Source organism: Chenopodium quinoa, unplaced genomic scaffold (genome assembly GCF_001683475.1).
Source record: "Chenopodium quinoa cultivar QQ74 unplaced genomic scaffold, ASM168347v1, whole genome shotgun sequence".
Taxonomy (NCBI): Eukaryota; Viridiplantae; Streptophyta; class Magnoliopsida; order Caryophyllales; family Amaranthaceae; genus Chenopodium; species Chenopodium quinoa.
Genome location: NW_018744301.1, coordinates 7656513 through 7681085, shown reverse-complemented (window position 1 = coordinate 7681085; position 24573 = coordinate 7656513). Strand labels below are relative to the sequence as shown.

General features: G+C 35.6%; 1 long non-coding RNA gene across 1 annotated transcript; it reads left to right on the top strand.

The window, feature by feature from the left end:
- The first annotated feature begins 15946 nt into the window (after window positions 1-15946).
- Window positions 15947-18420, top strand: LOC110695559. Its single transcript, XR_002506117.1, has 4 exons — window positions 15947-16709; window positions 17696-17972; window positions 18116-18222; window positions 18382-18420. It is a non-coding gene; the product is annotated as an uncharacterized LOC110695559 (long non-coding RNA).
- Window positions 18421-24573: the final 6153 nt, after the last annotated feature.

Genomic DNA, 24573 nt, shown 5'->3' with positions numbered 1-24573 from the left:
CTTATGATTCGTGCTAAATATCCATTGAACTCTACTTGGGAGAAGGGAATGACGAGGTTTATGAGTTTTCCTAAAACTCATTGGCGACTCCTACTTGTTAATTACAAAAAAGCGTAATGATAGAATCATTTCTAATTCAAGTTCACCCAAACAGTCAGGAATTCAAATCCTAATACACCCTAACAAGTGTAAAGTCCTAGGATTTTAATGGGCCATAGGCATTTAAGAAGAAGGATCCCCTACGATGGGCACACCCTCCTTACAATGGCGACTCCACTGGGGACTTAGAGGTTACAAGATTAGTTCTTAGTTATGGTTCAAGGTTTCTAACACTAGGTTACCTATGGGTTTTAACGAGAACTAACTTGGATAATCTCTAGTTATAGAGCAAGACTTGAACGCATAATATCTTTCTTTTTCACAAAATTAAAAGCCAAACAAGCAACATTGCATCATGCATAATCATGGCACACTTTAACCATCGGGGATTGACTCATTGACTAGGGGTTGCCAACATTAGGCTTCTATCCCGAAATCAGTAACAATCATCCCACCCATATCCAACAACATGTTGGGAGGGTTATGTCATGGATTAACACGTTGAGTGATTGATTCGTGCATCGTTCCTTAAGATGTGTTACCTTTGGACACCCCAGCCTTGACCTTAGAATATCATTGTATGCTTTGACGGTCCCTTTTATGTGCTTATGTGACTACATGAATATGTGCTTATTATATGCTTTGTGTCTAATCTAATTGATTCCAACCTGTTACCTAGAGATATTAAAACAAAATGTAACAACATTGTGGTTCGACACCAAAAAAAAAGCTTTATCGTTCTTTTTGTGTTTTCGTTTTAAAAAAAAAGTGTCAAACCTACCAGGTGGCGCGCGCAACTATCAAAGTTAGTTGCGCGCATCCTCCAAGCGCAAGTCCAGAAGTTGCGCGCGGCTCTTCCGCGACAATATGTGTCTTGCGCGCACACTGTTTAACGTTAATTTTGACTCATTACGAGCAATGTTATTTGAAGAAAAGAATATTACCGTTTCAATGTTAATCGTTAAGTATGTGCTAATAATATCTTTTTGGCTAACAATGTTGTCTAACTTAGTTGCATTTTTTAAATTGTTCTTCTTAAAAAGAAATCTTTAATCTTTCTTTGTTAAAAAAAAATAAAAAAAAATGTCTTTTAATCGAGCTTTCCCAAAACAAAATACAAAACAGGGTCTTTTATCGTTCTTTATGCGTCTCTTTCATAAAAAAAAAACAAACGCATGTGGCAGATGCTACTCTTGAAGTTGCGCTTTCCACCTAAGCGCAAGACGGAAAATTGTGCGCGATACTATTTTTAATTATGATGATTTGTTTTTGTACTTTATAATTAAACTAATGACATTACTTCTTATGAGGTTCGTCATTAGAAGTTCGCAGCCCTTAATAGAACGTCATCAATATGTTTATTCTTAAACGTGCCTATTTTCGTGTTCATTATTTTTTAGTTCGTTGTAATTGATCAACCTTGATTTAAGAGTATAATTTTGCCTCACATGAAAAAAAAAAAGAGAAAACCTTACTTGGGATGATTGCCTAACATGAAAAAAAAAAGAGAAATGGAATGAAAGAAAAAAAAAAGAAAAATTATTCTTAAAAAAAATAGAGTATGATACAAAAAAAAAATTATTCTCAAAATAAGAGAGAAGATAATGAATGATAAAACCGAGAAAATAATTTAATTATTTATTGGATTTTACATTCGGAGGCCAACATTTTTTTTAAGCAAATAATAATATATTATCCTTTAAAGATGAGCAATATAAGAATCATTAATTAAAAAAAAAAAACGATATAGATCTCTATTGTAATCTAAATGATCAACAAATACCATAGTATATTTGATCATTTTCAGGAGTGTGTTAATATTTCTAAAATTTGATGAGCATTTTCAATCCAACTTTCTTGTCTTTCTCTTCTATCTTTTTCGAAAATAATTTATTTAAAGTAAAATTCTTAGATGATTACCTTGTTGAAATTAACACAAATCATGAATTCCATTGATCGTGAATTTTTTGATATTTTTTCATCAACAAACTTGCTTAAAATGAATTCGTATTACAGGGATTTTAAAAAAAGAAGACAATCATTTTGAATTTTGATCGTTGTTTGAATGCTTAGGAGAAAAGATTTAAGTGAACGCGCTCAATTTCTCGTGATACACATTACTAGATCGTCTTCCACATTCGCATACTAGTCCAATCATGGGTGACAAAGAAGCATTGGAGAAACTTAGAAAGGAACTCCAAAATCTTATGGCCCTACGAGAAGAAGAAGCCCAAATGAAGGCTCATAAAAAGCAAAAAAGGCTAAAAAAAAAGCATAGAAAGAAAAAGAAAACATTCTGCAAGAAAAAGCAAGAGCCGAAAGAGTAGAGGATTTGGAGAAACTTGTCCTTCGAGCTAGCTCAGGGAATAAGTACTTCAATTATGAGCTTGCACCACAACCTAGTGGCAAGATTCTCCTAGAAAACTTATTGACTATGGATTTACCAACCTTTAAGGTTACAGACAATCCTAGTGTTTTGGGTATTTTTGTCAGTTGGGAGAGTTACAGCTCGAGGACTGATCCGACTACGCCTGTACCTGCAAAACAATGGAGACTCCAGGTGTTTAGAGCTCTGCCTCCGACGATCAAGTTAGTACTTGAATGCGAATAGGAGAAGGTGAAGAAAATTGAATGAGATCTTCTCGGATTCCGAGATCAGGTGGTCTCTGATGTGAGAGAATATAGGGTAAATGTAATAAATGATTGAATGTGTCCCAAAATTTGGGGAATATCTCTCTATTTACAGGGTCATTTGAGAACGTGCCCCTTCTAGGTCATTTAACCTAGATTTGGTGGGTTGCGTCGTTTTACGACGTTCTTGGGAATTGGGCCTTGGAGGCCGCAATTTATGAAGCATATGAGGTTGACACGTGTCAGCTGGAAATTGACCTAAGTGGATCTTCCTAGGCTTGACACGTGGCCCTCTCTGATTGGTCCATGTGGACAGGGTAATTTTACCCAAAACATTTTCCCCTTACAGGTAGCCACATGGCGCTAGTGACACGCGACATTAAGTAAACAGTGAATAGTAAAACTATTCACCTTCTAGGGTTTTATGGGGATGCCCCTGCTTTTACCCTTCTATAAACAGATGGTTTTACCATCTCTCTCTCCCCATTTCACAGCTGAGCATTTGACTTCTTAGAGAGAGAAAGAGAGAGCTTTTTAGAAAGAAAAACTCTGCATCCGTCTACTTGTGATTTTGCGTTTTTCCGGTTGCGTTTTGAGGAGCACATCTGGTCACCACGTGTAGCAGTTTTCAGATATTTAGAGCTAAGTTCAAAGGTAACCGCTTATAGTCCTTTCAAACTTTTTATACTTTTTGCTTGTGTAGTTAGGCCTCAAAAACAAAATGAACTCTCCATCGACCCACACGACACCGCCTAGGTCATTCAGTCAGTCTCCTGATACGACTGAATCTAGAACCGGGGGTTCCTTTTGTGGACATTCGAACCTGCTTTGCTCATCCCCGAACACCTCCATCTCTATGTCTATGCAGGACACAATGCCAAGAGTTAAGCAGACGGCTAGAAGGGTGCGCTCTAAAAGAGTGTCCGCAAATGAAGTTATTCCTGATAAGGAATACGAGGGTTTGGAGGAAGAGCAGGTGGGTTCTTCTCCGGATGGCACCCCTTCAACCCCCAGCGACACAATCTTGGAAGGGGAAGACAACGAGGATGATGCCTCTTCCTTAGGGTCAGATGAGGAGAAGTCAGGCGGCGAGGAAGCCGCTGAGAGATCCGGCTCAGAGGCTTCAGGCTTTAGCCAAGAAGGTATAGCGGCTGACTATCAGCAGCCGGCTAAAGGACCGGATCAGCCCAATCCCTTAACGACTAAAATGCTTCCTAGGGACTTAGCTGTTATGCAAAGTAGCTTTAGATCCTTTGCAGAAGCGCATCCGATAGGAGATGGATGGAGAATAGAGGTTCCTCCGCTTGAGGCAACAATTGCCTGGGAGGACGATATTGAGAACGCTGAAAACTGTTTTGGCTGTTATGAGGTCGTGATTAAAGCAAACCTCCGTTTCCCCCTTCACAAAGGGATTAAAAGGATTTTGAAGGGGTATGACTTGGGTGTCTGGCATCTTACCCCAAACTTGTGGATTAACATTCTGGGCTATATTGCCGCCTACGAGTTTCTTAACATAGCGCCTAGTTTTGCTGCGTTTGCTCATATGCATTATATGAGCCAGGCCCAGGTGGGTATGGTGCATGGTACACCCTAACCACACACCCGCAATACTTAATGACCTTAGAGAAGCCATCCAAATGGTCCGGCTGGAAAAACAGGTTTTATTTGATCTGCTCTCCAACTCTGGGGCATAACCGGTTCCTTTACCAGTACACTAAAGATCCGGCATTGCTCGGAAAAAAGTGCACCCTTCCCTGGATGTCTTCTAGGGCTTACGAGCAGATTATGGAGCCGGGTTTTTTTAAGACAACAACTGAGCCCTTAGAGGATGGAACTCAAATAATTGTTCCTAAGAGCAGGATACCCCATCCAGAATTTTTAAAGAACGAGGCCTTCCTCTCCGACTGTGGGCTTAGAACCATGTTCAAGTAGGGTTGACTTATAACACACCCGGCAATTTACCGTTTGTATTGATGCTTTGTTTGTTTTTTGTTAATCTTTTGACCAACTGTTTCCTTTGTTTTTGCAGAAGAAGGGAAGAACATGGTACCTCCAGAGATGACGCCTGCTAAGTCGGCTGCTCTTCTAAGGAAGGAGCAGCTTCTGGAGAAGAAGGCGGTCTTGGAAGCCAAGGAAGCCAAAAAGGGAAAGGTAAGCCTCATGCTAAACTCAAACTTCCCACTGTACCCCTTTCATTTAACTTATAAATTTTCGTTTGTAATTCTCATTTTGTTAATTGCAGGGCAAAAGCAAGTCAATCCCTGCTCCATCACCAAAGTGTTTAAGCGACCGGGGGATGAGTTGGCCAAAACTCTGTTTAAGACGGGAAGAAAAAACCCTTCTACATCCTCTTTAGCCAACCCATATTGTCCTACAACCAAGGGCAAATGACCGGCTGTAATGAAAGCATTGAGCGAAAGCTCGGGCGATCTACTGGGAAACAGCCGGATGTCTCAACGGCATCGAAGAGTAGCAAGCCACTCAGTGTTGCAATCAACGCTGTAGCGGATGAAGGGGAGTCTCCTCAGCCCCCCATCCAAGGTAAGACACGAGTTGAACTCCCCTGGCCGGTGATTATATGCGAGTCAAGACTCGGGTCAATACGCCTAAAGGTTCGATGAGCAGCCGGCATGAGTCGGGTGTCGCTTATGCTGCTTTCTCACCAAGAACTTCTTTTAGTGCAGATACTCCCTCATCTCCGCCTGACATGCAGGTGTTTGCTAAGAGGAGGGTGTGGACACTTACCTAGACAAAGAAACACTATGTGCCGGATGTGCAGGTCGTGGACTTTGACCGAATCCAAGGCCTGTTGGCTGAGGTAATTTTTACTTAGAACCTCATCTTTTTAAAGCTTTGAACTCTCCTTATTAACCGTCTGATCCCACCTTTTCAGGCGATGCTCAAGGTACACAGGCTTAGAGTCCCCTTAGACGGAAGGGAGAAGAGGTAAATGACGCTAAACAGAGGGTCGTTCAAGCTCTCAACTTTGCTGAATATAGTAAAATACAATTTAATGTTGAAATTAAATTAGTAGAGTTGAAACAGGAAGAGTTGATAACGAACTTGACGGCTGCTAATGACGCCGCAAACGAACGGGTGGCCAAGCTTGAAGAGGAGCTGAAGACTGCCTAGTCAAACCTCAAGGCCTTGGAGGGAGTTGACACAAAGAACACCCAGCTGAGGGCAGACGTCAGTCGCCTGGGGGTCGAACTCGTCCAATTAAGGAATAAACACAAGGATGAGATTGCCCAAGAGCAGAAGCGGCTGGTTGTTGGGAACGAGCGGGACACTGAGGCCCGGCTGCGCATTGCATGGGGTCTACTACATTCTAAGGTTGAGTTTGATGTGCTTAGGCTTCGATACGATTACGCCACTGAGGCATATGACGTACAACAGCTCAACAATCAGGCCCCGCCTCCCTTCAAGGCATGGGCCCTTGAATAAGGCTACGAGGTTTCTGATGGTGAGGAGGAGCCAGCTGTGGACCCGGATGATCAGATCCAGGCTAATGAGACTCAAGTTGATCAGGTGTAGGATGGTCAAGTCCCGGATGCTCAAACCGAATCAAGCCTCCTAGAGGGTCAAAACTAGCCGGAGTAGGCCCAGCAACCGTGACTCAGCTTCCTCCCTTTTTTCTTTCAGCGATAGTATGCCAATCTTTATTTCTTTTCGGCATGCCTGTCGAGTATTTATGTATTTTTACCGACTGAGGAGTCAGGTAATAATTATACTTTCTCTAATCTCGGATGTATATCCGTTTTAACAATTTATCCGGTTCTAACCGATTTTGAATGAAATTTGCCAATTGAGTCGGCTTGATGAATTTGTTATTTTGTTTCAATTTTTACATTTAGATTATGCAATTTAACAATTTTGCCTAACTTTTTAAAGCATGCGGTAATTCAGATAGTATATTGGCTACTCTTGCCCTTGGCGTCTGTGTGGTTGGTTTCAGTACTTCTTTGATTGATTGAATTTGGAATGTTTGATACTTTGAAGAGTATGGAATGTTCCTAAGTCAATCAATCACAATAGTTATTGCCCGAAACAAAGTACAATAGTGATTGCCCCAGACCAAGTACACAGCCGTCCACTACAGCCGTTTTACCCAACTTAGTATTCACATGTAATTTCTTTGTGAGCCTAACGGAAACTCACCGCCTGGCAGTTAATGGAACAAGGAACATATTGTCCGCCTGACTAATGGACCCCATATAACTTATAAGCCGTATGGGGTACCTGCAATCCATTGCACCTGGTTCGTCTGCCCCATTGGGGTGACTAGTACAATTTCGTTGAACAGCCTAGTAGAGAACTTCGGCAACTTACCGGCTGATGTCACTTGACATCCGGTTTTAAGCTTAATCATTATTTTAGACTATTTTCGTAAGACAACTATGAGTTGACCTATTTGGTCGTTCAATCTTTGTCGTCTGCATATACTGGTAGAGAAAACAATAGAATGCCCTCTACGACGATAACACTCGGAGGGGCGTCGTCGGACGCCATACTCAAATAGGAGCAGACGGATTTATAAAATAGGTTTGCATCCGACCATCGGCCTCAATTTAAATATTATTTTAGCCACTAAGTTTTTTAACTTAGCTTAGTTTTACTTATTGTAGGGGTCGTCTGTGCATTGCACAGATAATGGTCCACCATTCCACATGTATACATATATGTAAGGTAAATAATTAAAGCAATTTGGAAACAAAAGGGAACTTTTTCATTGATAAGCTTTTTATTTACAAAAATTTACAAGTCTTAGAAGTAATAATTTTTCAAGTTATCTACATTCCTAGTCCTAGAAAACCGCCTACCGCCTTGAGCTTCCAGCCGGTAGGTGCCATTTCTTACTTCTTCATAAATCCAGTAGGGGCCTTCTCAATTAGGGGTTAGTTATCCTTGCTCATTGGCCCTACCGGTTGCCTCCTTCTTTCGTAACACAAAGTCCCCAACCTTTAAGGGCCATTTGTGCACTCTCTTGTTGTAGGTCCGAGTCATTCTCAGAGGGTAAATCACATGAAGCAAGGAGGCATTGCCTCTGCGTTCTGGGAGTGAATCCAATGCTAGGCGCATGGCCTCCCAGTTTGCCTCTTCATCGTATAGCATGACTCGTAGTGTTGGCTCATAATGCTCTATGGGCAAGACGACTTCAGCACCGTAAACCATGAGAAACGGGGTTTCCCCGGTTGCCCCCTTTTAAGTTTCCGGATGGCCCATAGGACATGAATTAACTCTTCAGCCCATAACCCACCAGCTCTTTCAATTTTCTTTTTGATGTTGTATGAGATGAGTTTGTTAAAGGCTTCAACTTGGCCGTTTGCTTGGGGTCGGCTGACTGATGCGAAACAATGTGAGATCCCTCGATCTCCCAACCAATTTTTAAGCTGAGGCGTCTCAAATTGAGGCCCATTATCAAATACCATAAACATAAGTACCCCAAACCGGGTGATAATGTTCTTCCAGGTGAAGGAGATTACATATTTTGTCTTTATGCCTTTGACCGCCTCTGCTTCCACCCACTTGGTGAAATAATCCACAGCCACAAGAATATAGCGCTTTCTGCCTGGTGTAGGCGTATACGGACCTAGAATGTCCATGCCCCATTTAGCGAACGGGACTGGGCTGTGGATTGCCGTCAGGTCATTAACCGGGCGATGGATTAGCTTGCTTAATCTTTGATACTTATCACAATTTCTAACAAACTCCATGGCATCTGACTCAAGAGTGGGCCAGAAATAATGCCGCTTGGCCTAACGGCTAAGGATCTGTCGCCTGCATGAGAGGCGCAGTATCCCACATGCAACTCTTCGAAAACTTCTCTTCCCTTTTTTGGGGTAACACACTTCAATAGGGGCTTTGGAAACCCCGCCTTGAAGAGTTCTCCTTCTCTCATCTCAAAGTTTGTAGCACGATTTTTCAGCACGGCATCCTCTTGGGGTGAATCAGGGAGCGTGCCGTCTGTCAGATATGCCTGGATGCCATCTATCCAAGTAAAACATCGGTTCAGTACTAGAATGGGGTCATCATCAAATATACTTTGTTTTTCCATTACTTCCTAAAAGACTTACCGAGGCGTATCATAGGAGGCGGAGGATGCCAATTTTGACAGAGCATCCGCTTGGTTGTTTTCAGACTTGGGCACTTGACTTAGATGAAAATTTTCAAGTGTCCCAGCTTCAGCCTTGACTTCCAGCAAATACTTGATCATAGGCAGATGGGTGGCTTCATACTCACCATGGTATTGGCTAACGACCAACTGAGAATTAGAGCAAGCGTCAATTTTTGTTGCCCCTGCCGCCTTACACATGAGGATACTGGCTAGCAAGGCTTCATATTCCGCCTCATTGTTTGAGGCCTGGAACTTAAACCGTAGTACATACTCATATTTATCTCCTTCCGAAGATTGACAAATTATACCTGCACCACAACCGTTCATACACTACAAGAAAATTTATCTATAGAGGCAAAACTGTGAGGCAAATAGTTTTTTATAGCCTCTAAAAGATATATTTAGCATCAATTAAACTCTTATTGTCTCTAAATGTTATTTTTAGCATTAATGGATTATAGAATGCCCCTAAAAGTTCTTTTTAGCATCAATGAAATTATTGTTGCCTCTAAAAGTTAGTTTTAGCCTTAGTGAATTATAAATTGTCTCTAAAAGTTCATTTTTAGCATTAGTGAGAATGTGGTTGCCTCTAATACTTCTTTTCAGGAATAATGAATTTTATGTTGCCTCTAAATGTTCTTTTTAGCATTCGAGAAATTATGGTTGCCTCTAAAACTTTTTTGTTGCCTCTTTAAAAACTACAAATTGTATCTGTATTACGTATAGTGATGCATTAAAAAGGAAATGGTCAAGTGTTTTTTTTTTTCTTGTGCGAGACTTTTACAATTGGAGCCTTTAAGTTATGAGTAGGTTAAGATGTGTTCATTTCAGAATCATAAAAGTTTTATTGGACAATTGTTTCAAAAGGGCAAAGGAAGTACATCATATTACTTAAACGTATATTTTGTTTGTAATCGTAGAATTGTAGTTGGTCTAATTATAAGTGAATCAGTTCATGCAGGTTGGTGATGGGGGAGGCATTGATCCATGTAAACTGCGGCAGACATTGACGGATTACTCATGAATTATGGATAATATAATCATAATTTCATTCTATATAATACTATAATGATCGAGAGTAAGTACAACAAAATTTCTGCCTCCCCTGGCTTATTCCTAAATTAAGCTACTTTTTTTTTTTAATTTTATAGCGGATGATGTAACCCACTAGGCCACTAATTAGATCATTACAGTATAAATAAGTAATTAAATATCAAATACTTTTTATGTACACTAGTAGGCCACGGTTGGGACTTGGGACCTTTAATTTGGCTTATGCACACTAGTGACTTTACATTCTCTACTAAGCTTGATAAATAGTCATCAAACTGCTTAATGCCCAACGTCTGATCTTCAATTCTCTTGAGTTTTGTTGTCCATAATCATTTGCAGTTATATTATCATTCTTTAGATGTGCCTATCATATTTGAACTAAAAAACATAAATACTTGTAAAATAAATATTAGAAATCAAAGCTAAAAAAAAATAAACGTATTGTGAATAAATCGAATCATGATGATTTATAAAAAAAAAATCATTGTGTAAAGTAGGAATCTATAGATTAAACGACAATAGTACTTATTATTAAATTATAAAAAAGGAACAAGATAAAAAAATTGTTAACAAAAAAAAAACAATAATAATAAAAGTGTCATTGATACATAGTATCCATATGATTAGTTCCGTCATGATCAATTAAGACATTATATGAGTTTCTTGGCGTGGTCTCAACTATAACCTTTCAATTAGGCTTTAAAACATCATTTACATTAAATACTTGACGAGCCTGTGTAGCTAAAATGTATGGATCATTAGCTAACAACTTTGATGTATTCACTTATGAAGTCAAAACAGTCAGTACTGATCCCTCGACCATGACTGTGCACATCCCACCGGTCACACTTAAACAAAGTGACACGATTTCCTCCTCATATTGAACTTCTATGATTTCTTGTAAGAGGCCGTAATAATTAAGTGTTGATGATCCACAATCTCCATTCACAACAATCCCACTATTTTGTGTTTCTCTTGTCCTTTCACTGTCCTTGGTACGAAACATAAATCCATTAGCCATGTAGCCATTTAAAGATATCACCGCACGATCCAGACCTTGTGCTAATGCTCTTAAGTTAGTAGTAGCACTTGGATGGTTTTCCTTTGACAAAATTGTCACCTATAAAATAGATAAATATATGTAAACATAGAAGATTATCATAAAAAGCCATACAAAAAAATTAAACCAAAATATCATAACAATTTAATTTCTATGTTTGCATGAAACTTTATATAAACCAATTATCATTATATAATATTTAATAAATCATAATAATTAAAAATTTGACAACTTAAGGACTTGGGTAATTCCACTATGAAAGAGATCAAGACATACAAGGTTGGTAATATAGCACAATTAATAAGGGGCTGATGGGGTTCTAAAATAGATGGATCACTTAAAAGTTAAAACCACTAACTTGAAACTAACATGGCTGCTTGAGATAATAGACGAGTTAGTTAAACTTAAAGTCATGAAGTTTGATTACTTGATTTCAAGTATATTATTTATTCATCTTATCTGACAATATTAATCTAATTATAGGTAGTATCATATTAACTCTTTTACGCCAATCTTATCCCTAGGATCATTTTTTTTTTGTATTGCATCTATCCACTCACGATTCTTGACACCATGATGTCCTATGTAATTATCCTATTAAAATGTACATTACATTAAAAGATGTTGTAACATAGCTATGAATTAAAAACACAAAATTAAGCAAATAAAAATTTACAAGGGATTAAAAAAAGTACTTGGCTGATTAAATTAATTAATGTGTCAACAATACTTTAATTACTGCATTAGTTTGTCAAAATTGGCATATAAAGATACTCAAAATATCATGAAGCAGTTTGCACACGTATTTGATTAATATGATTTAATCAACAAAATTTAGTTCCTTACAATCGTTTTACCCAAAGCCAACAAAATTAAGTTAGGTGCCTTTTATGGTGATTAATACATTATATAATAGGATGAAATTCATGAAAAATTGATAATTTTAACATTCAATTTCACTTCCACCATCAAATTTCAATATAAAATTATGACAATAAACTGAAGAACCGGGACCCTAAATTCAGAACCACTATATTTCTATTGACAAAGTAAACAAATCAAATTACCTTGAACAGTGAGACGTACTCCAAAAAAAAAAAAAAAAAAAAAAATCAAATTCGGCTGAATTCAAGCTTTTTTTTTCTTCGTCTTGTTCCTCTGGTTCGTTCCAAAAATTGAATAGTATTATTTCTACAAACTTGACTTTTTAGATTGCTTATGGTGATAGTATAAAAGGAAACTTTGATAAAGAAAGTTAGGCAAAGGTTAATTTACCAAAATTTAGATAAAGAAACTTTGGTGGGATATTTTGATTTTTGGGAAAATAATGGCGGAATATACAAAGGCCTTACCGCCATTATCATTGTTGGGGTTCTTACTTTTATATATATATATATATATATATATATATATATATATATATATATATATATATATATATATATATATATATATATATATATGAAAAATAGAAATTAATAATCCCACCTTTGTCTGTTCTGCTCAAAACAATCCCACCTTTTTGAATTCCCAAAATAATCCCACATTTGACCCTCATCTGCTCAAAATGAACCTTTTAACCTACAACTTGTTTAACAGGTTATTTTATTTTATTTTTTTTTTTATATTTTTTAAATTTTTTTTTACAATCTCTCCCCAGCCACCATCTCCCCTTTAACAAGCCACCACCTCCCCTTTTACCACCACCGCACAGCCAACACGCACCTCCCCTTTAACCCCACCACCTTCTTCTCTCTCCTAACCTCAACCACCAGCACTACTAACCACCACCACCTCAACCCCAGCACCACTAACCCCACCACCTCAACCACAACACCCTAACCACGACCACCATTTACCACTAACCACGACTGTCCACGACAACCACTAACCACGAACCATGACCACCACTAACCACTAGCCGCCGATAGCCCAGATCTCCCCTCTGTCAAAGCCCTGAAATCCGATCTTACCAACGAAATACCACCGCCCTTAAACCCCCTAACACCAACCACCCCAACCGCCCCGAAATACCGTTCCCTGAAACCCGATCTCCATTCAACTCGAAAACTCGATCTCACCCACGAAACCCGATCTCCATTCAACCACCTTGAAACCCGATCTCCATTCAACCCGATCTCACCCACGAACCCCGATCTCACCCATCTTTAATCGAAAATGGATTCGAATTTTAATTTGCTGCTGCTAATGATAATGGTGGTTGCTTTCGTTTTCTCGAGCTTTGAGTGTGAGCTTTCATGGCGGATTTGAAGAGAGAAAGTGAGGAGAGAATTGTTAGTGGCGGATTTGCGGTGGGTAGGGAGGCCAAGATTAAGGTTGCAATGGTGGGGAAACCGGGAAAGGGAGGTGGGGAAAGGGGAGGGGTGGTGAGGTGGTGTCTGATGCGGTGGTGGGGAGTTGGGGAGGGAAGATTATTTTTGGTTTTTTTTTTAATTAAAAAATTAAAATTGTACCAATCAGAAGGTGACACATGGCAGGTCACCTACTAAAATAAGTTACCCATTTCACAAACCGGTAAAAGGCTCATTTTGAGAAGATGGGGGTCAAAGGTGGGATTGTTTTGGGAATTCGAAAAGGTGGGATTGTTTTGAGCAAAAGTGACAAAGATGGGATTATTAGTTTCCTATATATATATATATATATATATATATATATATATATATATATATATATATATATTTCTAATGTTGTTAGGCATGTGATAAGGCAGTAGGAGGGATGTTATTGTTTCTTTATCTTTTTTTTTTTTTTTTTTTTGAAACATAAAGTAAATATTTTTGTTTATTTCTTTTTTTTTATTGCCATTTTAATTACTCCCTCTGTGTTTTTTTAAGTATTATAGTTTGACCGGCACATAGTTTTAGGCAATTTAATTGATTTAAATAAAATAAGAGGTAAGTTAGGTAGTTAGAGTATTAAAAAATTGTAAAAGAAAGATAGTGGGATTAATAGTTTATTTAAAAGTAATGAATGTGAGAGGAAAAATATATAAAAAAAAGTAGTAGTGGGTTTGGGTGGGAACCATGAGAGGAGAGAGATATAATATTTTAATGTAGCTTTTTGCCAAAAAAAAGAAAGTGTAACACTTATTAAAACACGGCCGGATTTAAGAAGTATAGCACTTAGTAAAACACGGAGGGAGTATCTAGATTCAAGATGGGTAATGTTATATGTAGTCCTTAGGACTATGTATAAGCATTAAATATCCTTTCTAAAATGAAATTAAGTTGGGAATTCATGACAAAATCACGCGCAGATCGGTGTAATTAATGTTAAATTTTCCTCAATATTTCCCGCTTTAGCTTTTTATATATTACCTAAAGCAATATGTTTATCATTTTCCATTCAAGAATACGTCCAGTACAACAAAAAATATTTACTTTATCTTTTTTTATTGGTATTTTTTTAATTTTTTTTATTGTAGTTGTTACAATTTAACCGTCACCTAATTTAAAATAATTTTAGAAACATTTAACATAGTTAAATACATTTGTTTGAGATAAAAGTCATCGCATCTTGTGTGCGGCTAGCCACACTGTGTGGTCGCTTATAAAAGGAAAAAGTAGCCCTTATAACACTGACTAGGTGACTCCTATAACATTGACTAAGTAACCCCCTGTAATATTGATCGAATAACCCCTTACACTGACTAGGTAACCCCCTATAATATAACAAACAAAGTAACCCATATGATGCAAAACTGGCATGAACTGAACTGAATTTAAGCTAAAGAGAACATGCATTAAGAAGTATTAGTACATTTAATAATACAAATAAAAAGCTTATATTATGATAATATACATAAGACTAATCCCAAAGTATTTTACATAGCAACATAGTGCATATAAGCGTGTAACACCTATATGTTAAGCATGCATATAGGAGGGAATTATGGGTTTTTTTTTTGGAAAATTTGCCAATTACTACCGCAAGTTAATACTACTTTGTAAATTACTACCGCAAATTAAAAAAGTTGTGAATTACTACCGCAAAAAATTTTAAGATGTTGCGATTACTACCAAACCCCTATTAAACCCAACTATGACGTCATTATATCACTTTAACCCATGGTTAAAGCCCTTAACCATGACGTCATTATATCCCTAATCCAATTTCTTTTTTTTGGGGGCTGGTTAAAGCCCTTAACCATGGTCAAACACGGGTTAAAGGGATATATTGACGTCATAGTTGGGTTTAATGGGGGTTTGGTAGTAACCGTAACATCTTAAAATTTTTTGCGGCAGTAATTCACAACTTTTTTAATTTGCGGTAGTAATTTACAAAGTGATATTAACTTGCGGTGGTAATAATTGGCAAATTAATTTTTTTTTCATTTGATGTTTTTTTTATAGTAGTACATTTTTGTATATTATTATGCATGTATAATGTGCCATTAAAGTATATGTTGTCTTATTGCCTGTTCTGATTTACTGAGTTCAGCTGAACTAAATTAAAATGAACTGAACTGAATATTTTATGTGAGAAGGAAATTAAGAAGTGAACTGAACTGAAAATTTTATGAGAGAAGAAAATTAGAAACTGAACTGAACTGATAAAAATAAGCTAAAGGGAATAGACCCTTATAATCTTAATTTTTGTGTATTATTATGCATACAGTGATACTTTTTGTTATCTTTTGTTGTTGATTTTAATATATTATCTTGATTTGTAACAAATTGTAATAAGTTGATACTTTCTTCATATTTTTTAATTACTTTCTCAATTTTCCTTTTACCATCGTACCTTATTACTTGCTCCTTTTCATTTTTAGAAACTTTTAACAATATTTTACAACTTCCATCCTCACTAGTAGTCTCCACATATCATATGTTAATATATATTTTTTTATATTTTCTCCCCTCCACATGTATATCAGTTTGGTTTTCCAGGTTTTTGTTTTGTTTTGTTTTGTTTTTTTTTTTTTTTTTGGTTTTGTTTTTTGTTTGTTTTTTTTTTTTTTTAATTTTTTTTTATAGTTTTTAACCAACCCCACTTCCCTTATAAAATAATACAAAAAACTTTAAAATATCTTACACTATCTTGAATTCGTTATCTACACCCAAAGCCGTGACTACTTTAGTTTTTTTATACGGTACATAAGATATTTTACATAACATCATATATATTCATAAAAAGCTTTAGTCAAATTGATATACTAGTATAAATAGTATAATAAAAGTCAAACAATTTTGTTATTTTTAGCATGAATGTATGTTGTATATTATACTCAATTACTTAGTAGATCTCAATCATTTCCCACCTCTACAAAAAACGGAGGCAAGCAAACAAAGAAAAATAAACCCCAACCCCTTATCTTTTCTTCCGCCATTATTTCCCCAAAAATAAGCCTTCGTATCTTCCGCCAAAAGAGCCAAACAACCCACCAAATCTTCTTATCTTTTCTTCAATTTCAAAAACTCAGGAATTAAAATGGAAAAAAAATAAAATTCTTGATTATCTTGGCGGAATTAGGATTCAAAATAGTGAAATTTTCGAAACTGAACTAGCCCAAAAATTGAGAGGGAATTTTTATTTTTTCATCTGTTATTCCCTCCCTTGTCTATCTTTCTTTATAAAATTTTTCTCCTTTAATTTTACCCTAAGCAATCACAAAAGTTAAATCTTATAAAATCATACTGCTCGAACTCGGAGAGGAACCAAACCAAGAAAATTATCGATTGGAAGCAACCGAATTTGATTTATTTGTTGGAGTACTTATCACCGTCCAAGGTAATTAGTATCTTTAATTCATCAATAGAAGTAATATTTGCTGGCTGTTTCTAATATATATATATGTATATATATATATATATATATATATATATATATATATATATATATATATATATATATATATATATATATTTTAATTTAAGAGTATTCTAAATTTTTAGATTGAACACGAATTTAGGGTTATTATTCATAGTTTTTAAATTGAACTATTTTGCATGTGAATTGTAATTGAATGAAAAATTGTATCAAGTTTGATGTTTACGGTCTACTATTATACTATAGGGGAAGTTTTGTTTAACTTATATAAGTTGAATTAAATTGTGTTTATTGGTTGATTTTTTTTGCAAATATGCATGTGTAGATTAATGATTTTTGTGAGGAAAAAAAAAAATATATAAGAATAAACAACATATAACAATGTCTTGTGTGAGAAAAATGTGAGGTATAGATGAATAGATAACATAGGACATATATCTTTAAAGTAACTTTCTCATACTACCCTATTTTTAATTTTCTCTATAATCAAAACACTAATAATTATTCAAAGAAATATTTGTCATAGAAATATAAATAAAGGACTGGTAGAAAGGTGTAAATTTTACTATGGGAGGAGGGAAGAAAGAGAAGGGTGAGTGTTGAATAGCTAGTTAGGGTGATGCGTGATTTGGGTGGAAACCGTATGTTCAATGCCGGTTCCTCTGTTTGACTGTAAACTTTGATTAAAGGATGAAATTTTGTTTTGTTTGGTTAAATAGCCGAGTGTAAACTACTTTTATATGTATGGGTCAAATACATATATAGACAATTTTATGACATTATAAGTTTCTTTATGTGTCAAATTGACAAATTAATCCAGTAATTAATTTTTTTTTTAAAATCAGAATTCTACTAAGTTTTAATCTATTGTAATGATTTGATTAAAGCACATATCTATCGTAGTTCGTTTATCAAAACTTTGATTTCTATTTTTTTTTGTTCTCTAGCTCCAAAATGTCAAAATCAAGAGGAAAGACTCTTTCAAAAGAAAATGAGTATGAACTACAAATACTCAAGATAATTGAAGTTAACAAGATGAGGATGAAAACGTTGGGCATAAAGCGCATTGCGGCTTCTTTAACAAGCTTAGTAGATAGCTCAAAAGTTAAGAAAAGTAAACAAAAGTATAATGCATCTCTTGAGAAAGATGGTGATTATCTACCCGATGAGAATGAGGAAGTTGAGTATGAGAAAGAAACTCACAATGTATCTTCAAACAAGAAGGTATTGCCTTTTTTTTTATTATTTATATGTTTAGTTTGTTATTCAACTTTTAATACATTCAGAGATGTTGGCATGTTATTATTTACCATTATGTATTCCAAATATATTTTATTGTTCATTTAATACTAATTATGAAATTATAGGTTAATGATAACGTCAATGGCGATGAGGATGACGATGAGAATGATGATGAAGAGGAGGATGAAATGCAAGTAGATAAAGAGTAACAATACTACTTTTCTAATCCATTGTAAGTTTTAGTGAAATAAATTTTTTAATCTTTCTTTGGATTTTATAATTTTTATTATAATTTACAGTTTTTTTATTTTATGGATTAGTGAATTATACTTATTTTAATTTAATTTTTCGTCATTATGACAAATATTAATTTCATGCTTTTTAATGACAGGAAATTATATAATGAAGATGGCTAGAGATCGAATTAGAAGAAATTGAAGAAAATAATGTTGCTTTCAAGCTTATAGTTTTAGATGAAAACTCCCTCTTATTCACATAAATACATTATCCATTTTTTTTTATTTTTTTATTTATGTATTCATATGCATGTTTTGAAGTTAAGTAGTTTAGTAACTCCATTAAATTTTTTGGGATCATTATGTAATGACTACTAAATTATTAATAATATCATTGTTGTTTGATTCAATGAAATCAACTTGCCTTACAATGCTATACTGACATGGTTAATTCTTTAAAATGATTTTTTCTATTAATGTACAAAAATTATATCATAAAATGTAATATTGTTGTAATATATAAATCTATACATTTAGAATCAATACATGAGAGGCATATATCCTGCATTCTGCCTCTAAGAACCTTTCATGTCAAATTTCTGATTTGCATCTAAATATCATTAGCATTAATATACAAGATTGCATCTAATTATATTTTGAGACAAAATTACATGATTGCCTCTAAATGTATATGATATATAGAAGCAAATAGGAATAATGCCTCTAATTATATTTTGAGGCAAAATAATATGGCTGCCCCTAAATATATATGGTATTTAGAAGCAAATTTACAAAATGCCTCTAAATATATTTAGGGGCAAGATTATACGGTTTCCTCTAATTATATTTAGGGGCAAGGTTATACGGTTGCCTCTAAATATATGGGTTTTTAGAAGCAATGCATTGTATTGCCTCTAAAAGAGGCTTTAGGGGCAACCATTAATTAGCGATGGAATTTTTAGAGACACTTAATTAATTAACTCTAAAAGGTATTAGAGGCAATATCATTATTATTAGAGGCATTTTTTACTTGCTTCAATAAGTTATTTTTTTGTACTAATAGTAGAGCTCCCGTCTACATGCACCTTCCAAATCTGATCAAGGTTGTCCAGAGCAACCGGCCTTGTCATTTCGATAATGAAGTCGGCAAACGCCTGATCCTTCACCGCGTTTCTTGGTTCATATGTGATTTCAAGACTTTGCAATTCAATATCCCATTTGAGCATTCTGCCGGATGAGTCCAGGGTTGTCATTGGCCGCTTAAGGGGTTGATCTGTGTAGATCACCACTAGATGTGCCAAGAAGTTTGGTTTCAACTTCTTAACAGCCATGTAAAGATCAAGGCCAAAATTTTCAACCGTGGGGTACCGGAGTTCAGCATTTCTGAGCAAATGGCTAATGAAATAGACCGGGAGTTGATTGCTGTCTCTCTTAGCAAGGAGAACAGCACTAAGGGCATGATCTGAGACGACTAGGTACATGTAGAGCGTCTCCTTTGGCAGAGGGCTAACAAGCCTCGGCAAGGAGTGTAAATTCTCTTTCAATTTCTAAAAGGCTGCCTCAGCATCATCTTGTTGGGGTTTGGTAAGTCCGATTCACAGCGGAAACAAACCCGAAAACAAGACCGCACTCGCAATAAATAAAACTATAAACATAATTAAATTAAACACAAGATTAAGATAAAACGATTACCTTTTGGAGCGTGCTTCGCCCGACCGAACGGGCTCTTACTTGAAAGCGTAGCCTCGAAAACACGAGAGCCTCCAACGGAAATCCACCCGTAAAAATGACTACCGACTTTTAGGCCCGTTGCCTCGAGGTTAGAGAGGCCCGACCAAAACTCGAGTATTATATGAGTTTAAGGGTTTTTGCAAAGGCAATATCCTATTAAACTTCTACTCAAGCAAAGAATTCTCAAGCCATGCTTTTGGCTATTTAATATTACTGATCGGAAGCGGCCTCCACCTAGGCATTCCGATCACTTGACCTTACTGAATATATTAGCTTTCTAATAATTCTGAACTCACTATCAGAATAATATACTTGTTCGAAGGACACTATTCCTTTCAAACTCCCATTTGTCCTTCCGGACAAGTGTGCTTTTAGTGTATATCCTTTTTCCTATGTCGCTTAAGATCTCTTCATGAACTATAAGGTAAGATTATTTTGTCATCCTTATTTACGTCCAGAAGTGTTTCTCGATTCCAAGTCCGAATGTCAATAAACAGATGATTTTAAATTCCATCCGAGGATGACCATGCATATTTACAGTCTCGCTCTACGAGAGGCCTTGTAAACAATAAAGACATTTTCCCTAATTTGAATAGGGGGACATTTCCAGTCTTGTAATGTAACTTCTCTTACTAAGAGGACCTAGCCGCCCGAGTGATGCTGTTATAATCCCCTGTTACGATAGACGTTAGAAAATCATCAAATCGGACTAGTATTCAAACAAGAAAGCTCACAATACTCATGGTCAAGGAAAAAGGTTCCGATAACAATAATGAGAAGTATACTTATGACGATTTTTAATCTTTTAAAATATTCTCATAGGTCGATCCAGTATGGTTCTAAACCAATACCTATGCAAATGATTCATGACAATCATGTCCTTGTAGCACATGAAACGGTGCTATAAATCAATTTACACACTAATCTCAACTGGTCATTAATCGTCCATCGTTTAAATGACCTCGATTAGGGATAGTTTTCGATTATAATATTCAACGTTCACTTAATAGGTGTTTCCATACCATGAATGGTCGTGATACCCTATTTTGAATATTCCAAGAATCGAATAGACTCATTATTTAATTCTAAACCACAATTAAATAGCAAACGGAGTGATAAAATTGCGTGAAATTTTAAATTACTCCAAAAATTGAATGGTTCATCTTATGATAAATGATTTTTCCGAATGTTTTAAGAGTATCACTCTTTATAAAACATCTATAGAAATCACACCCATATCTAATATGCTTGATTTCTATCATGTAATTGTGAATGTTGTCGTTCACTTATTGTATAGGTTTAGTTATAACTACTTTGCTAAACTTAGCATCTTCATTACTGATCACTTTCATAATAAGATGATAAAATTTGAGAATGTCATGGATTATATGGGATTTAGGAATTATTGTCCAAGTGATGGCTCCCACTCATTTTCATGATTGAGACCTTCAACTTGATAACCTACAATCATTAACGTTCAGCAACGAACTTTCCATAGAACATCTTCTTTATTATATTCTCAACATATATTTTTAGTAGACTTCTTGATGATTCTTTGCTTGGGTTTCTTTCTAAACGGCTCACAATGATTTGGGATACCCTAATCACTTGTGATCATGCAAATTTTCCTTAAATTCCTGCACATTACACATGGATGCACGTCCATGTTACCATTCTCAAGCCACGACTTATTATTAGCTCGTGCTTATAAACGGCTTCCTTGTTAAGGATCTAATCCTTGTTAAGGTTTGTGCTTGCAACATCAATTCTCAAATTGTATTTGTTTCCTCAAGAACTCATCCTGTTACTTATCCAAGTACTTTGGATGTTCTTGGCCACAATCTAACGATCTATTACATAGATTCATGTTGATTGGTACTACATACATACTTCACATGCTCTAAGCAAGTAAGTCGTGTGACGATTTCATAGCATAGCTTTACATGATGGATTTAATTGTAGAATGATTCTAAATCTTTATCCCATCAATTTGACATTTTAGCTCATTCAGTTTCACTTAGTCTTTGCTAAATTGTTTGCTATGTGATATGGTTGAAAGTCTCTATTAGAGTCTTTCATGTTTGACTTAGTATTTATCCTAGCTTATACTTAGTTCAAAACTTTACTTAGTTTTATACACACGGGTCGAAAGTCTTTCAAAGTCCTTCAATTCATGTTTAACATGGTAAAATCCTTTACACGTTCAAACATTTTATTAAGTCTATACAATAGATCTTAATAACAATATGTACTAAGTATCGTCTTTTGCTTGGTCTATTGTCGAAAGTACTTTCAAATATAAGCATTTAGCATTTGATAGTTATTTCACAATAGAGCTCATAAACTTTTCGCTAGACCTTTATATAATTTACTTTTGCTCCCACTAAACTTCTTATTCATAAGAATTTTTATGTTTCTCCATAAGTCAATCCTCTTATTAACTTCATGAGAAAACATGTTCCAATTCCTATATGGAATGCTTCCATTAGTCCCATGACGGATTCCTTGAGCTTGCTTTTAAATCTAGCATTTATTTAGATTTTCAAAACCCTTAGACTGTTTTCATAGTCACTTCCAAAATCCTATTTTAGGAAGGCGGTTTTGGTATCTATTTTGCCATATTTCATATGAGCAATTTTGCTACAACAATCACAAAAAGACTTTAGCATTACGATTGGTGAATAGGTTTTTATTAAAATCAACTCCGTGAATTTAATTGTATCCTTTTCAACCAATCTAGCTATGTATGCATATAAATTTCCACATTTGTTAGTTTTCTCCTTGAAAACTTATTTGCAATCGATGGGTCTTTCACCCTTTATGCAAATTAATCAAGTTTCAAACATGATTTTCAAACATGGAGTCTATCTCGGATTTTTTAAGCCTCTAACCATTATTCGGAATTTGGATTTGTCGTAGCTATTTTACAAGACATTAATCCCTTACTATCTAATAGTAAATAGTATGCTTGTAAGTCTTAGGTTTATTTCTAACTTAATAGAAAATTTATAGGATTCAACCCAAGCCTTTGGTGAATTCTATACCTATACGGGGTTATTGCATCAAACACTGAGTTTCAAGGCGCTTCCAAAGCCCTTTGATTTTCTTGATCTTACTCCAACTTTTCAAAAGTTTTGTGAGAAATGAATTATCTTTTAAGTCACTTGTAAAGTCCTTTTGAGTATTCTTGATCAAGTATTCTCACGAAGCCCTTTTAAGGTCTTTCGAGATTCTCAATTCTAGTTTGTTGCTAAGCTTGATTGTTATCGAGTTCATTTTCCTCCTACTTGTCGTTTTGGAAATGTGTTACTTTCCAGAAAGACACAAATTAGAGAAACAAACACTATGCTCTCAATTAGGTTGTGGAGGTAATGCCTGTGGTCTCACTTGAATGCTTACAAAGAGACATGTATATTGTCTTTGGGTAAAATTTCATTGCAAAACAAATTGTTAACTCCCACTTGAGCTATCTTAGCCTTTAATGAGTCATTAAGCTCCTACTCAACCACCTAGCTCTTGCTAAGCCGGTGAGCTCCTACTGAGTCACTCAGCTCCCACTGAGCCAGTGAACTCCCAATGTGGCTAAGAGTTTTAGACATATGCTTGAAAAGACATTTAGAAGATAATTCTATCCATAACTAAATATGGCGTCCTTTCTTAGCTTCGACATTTTGTTTAGTGTAACATTAGTCCTTTGTGCAAATCTTAAGAACTTTATAGTAAGGGATGTGATCCATCATTGTTCGAGTCATTTTTAAATGGCATCGAGATCTTCGTAAAGACACACTATGTTCTTTGTGGAGTTATTTATGAAAATTTCAATTTCATAACTTTGTGACGGTCACGCTTGGCTCAAGAAAATATCGCGCTCTCTAATCTAGATGTTTTGATATCTTGTCAAGTCGATTCTGTACTTCACTGAACTCTTGAACTATTCAAGGTCAAGTTTGTTCACATTTGATGAATATAACCATATTCTGTCAAATTCTTTGTGAAACGTTAAAGTAAATGAATCCTCTTTACCTTTCGGAGTCAATTGTCTATACCAAGAACAATAGCTCTTTACTTTGTCGGTTTCAACAAGTAAGACTTGCTTGTCTTAGAACGATTCCGAATCGATCAACTATCAAGAGCCTATCTAATAGAGTCTTGAGTACGTTCTTGTCGGTGTGACATTGCTAAAGATGTTCGGAACGCAAATCATGCCCATGACTTTGAGCTTTTTCCAGTTTATCATGTTAAGAAAATGTTTGTCTATAATCAAGCATTCTTGACTCATGGTTTAGACAACCATGCCATTCAAATAAATTTGCAACTATTGCTCATTGTTGTGAGTCTTTCCGTGTGTAAACGAATCAATGGCTGATTATGGAAAACAATAACCATTTATTTGTTCCAGCCTTAGCTTAAAGGTCTTTAAACAAAGTATACGACCTTACAACTGATGTAGCACCACTTGCTTCATTCAAAGCTTGTAAGTCGATAACTTAGCTTATCTTCAATAGTTTGAGGTCACTTTCAAAGTGGAACACTCAAGCAGTATCCGATAATTTGTGAAGATAATGAGTTGCTAAGTTAACTTCAATAATATGAATTCTTTAGTAAAATTGAATCTC